The following is a 1423-nucleotide window of genomic DNA, read 5'->3' as shown; positions in this document are numbered from 1 at the left end:
ATCCTCTTTGTATAAATTTTCTTTCATTAAAAACTAATTGAATATTGTTTCAAAACTGCAGGATATAATTTTTATGGCATTTATGAACACTTACATTTATTTGCAGACTAAGAAAATTAGTCCATGAATAAGCCTTTGAAAAACTCAAGTAGCAACTTTTTAGAATGCATAATGTTATGGAAAATGACTTTTGTTCATTAGCATTTTTAGGGTTTTAATAATTTAAAATGACTTTCTCACCAAAAGTTAATGTTTTTCTATATAATGTGAACTGAAAATAAATAGCAATTTCATCCATTATTTTCTCTTTTATTTGTAGACTTATCGGCAGTGGAAAAGAAAAATAAGACGTGCTGTTTTGCAGTACCCATGTGTCATATGCATTATAAACTGGCCCCGGGGGAGCGAGGCAATTTGATTTGTTAGAGCTAAAAAGTCAGTGAAAACAGAACAACAAAAATGTCCTGAGCGATACTGAAGTGCGACCACCCACAGCCCCTCCGTGTTAGGCTATTTCTTAGGAACTGCAATCTTATACTTTGTTTTTATTTTGTTCGGGGTTTACGGCAATGCAGTTATGAACCATTCCTGTAGCTATAGTAGTTTCTCATTATTTGCCTCCACCACTCCAAGCTCAATCGTAGTGCCTATCTGAATCTCTGCAGACCCTCGAGCCGGACGTCATTAACTTAGGCCGGCATACTGGGGCTACCTGGGGAAAAACCTATATGGACAGGTGCCTCCAGGAAGTTTATTGGTAGTATTCTAGGAAGACACAACTAGAAGAAACTGAGGAAAGCTGGGTAGGGCAGAGGGAGAAAGTGGCCCACATGAGGTATCTCCTAAGGACTCAGCTGGTTTTACAGGGAACCTGGGGCCCAAATTAAGGCAAGGGAGGGCTGGCCTTATATCCCCTCATTCAGCTAGTCACTGGCCATGAGCCACCTCTGGCAAGTGATGGAGCCTTGACTGAGGTAGTTCCCTGTGGGGACACAGCCCTGAGACATAAGCAACTGATATTCCCGGCAGCTAGAAGATGGCTGCTTTGACCTTGAAGAGGGGACCTGTGTGAAGGAACATAACATCCAACACATTTCGTTCATTGCTTCCCTCAGGCTCTCTTGCTTCCTAGCGTAAGTTCTCCCTGGCATCAGCTTCTCCGGAATTAACAAGGTATCAAATTGTTCACTAGGTACCTGAAAGGGTAAAAGAAAACTCTAAGATATTAGGAAGTGAACAGTAGCAGGGAGCACTACCACCCCGAGGGCCAAGGGAACAAATGGAAGAGGTGGGAATTGTTCAATCTTAAAAACAAGAGGCGCCACTCTGAGGAGCTAAAGCTCAGACCTCGAGGAGGGGACACTGCTTGGCTCATGCTGGAGTCTCTGAGTCAGGATGAGAGGCTCTGTGGGGCTGGGACCCA

The sequence above is a fragment of the Pteropus vampyrus genome, unplaced genomic scaffold (genome assembly GCF_000151845.1).
Source record: "Pteropus vampyrus isolate Shadow unplaced genomic scaffold, Pvam_2.0 Scaffold207, whole genome shotgun sequence".
NCBI lineage: Eukaryota > Metazoa > Chordata > Mammalia > Chiroptera > Pteropodidae > Pteropus > Pteropus vampyrus.
Note: the sequence above shows the minus strand (reverse complement) of the source record.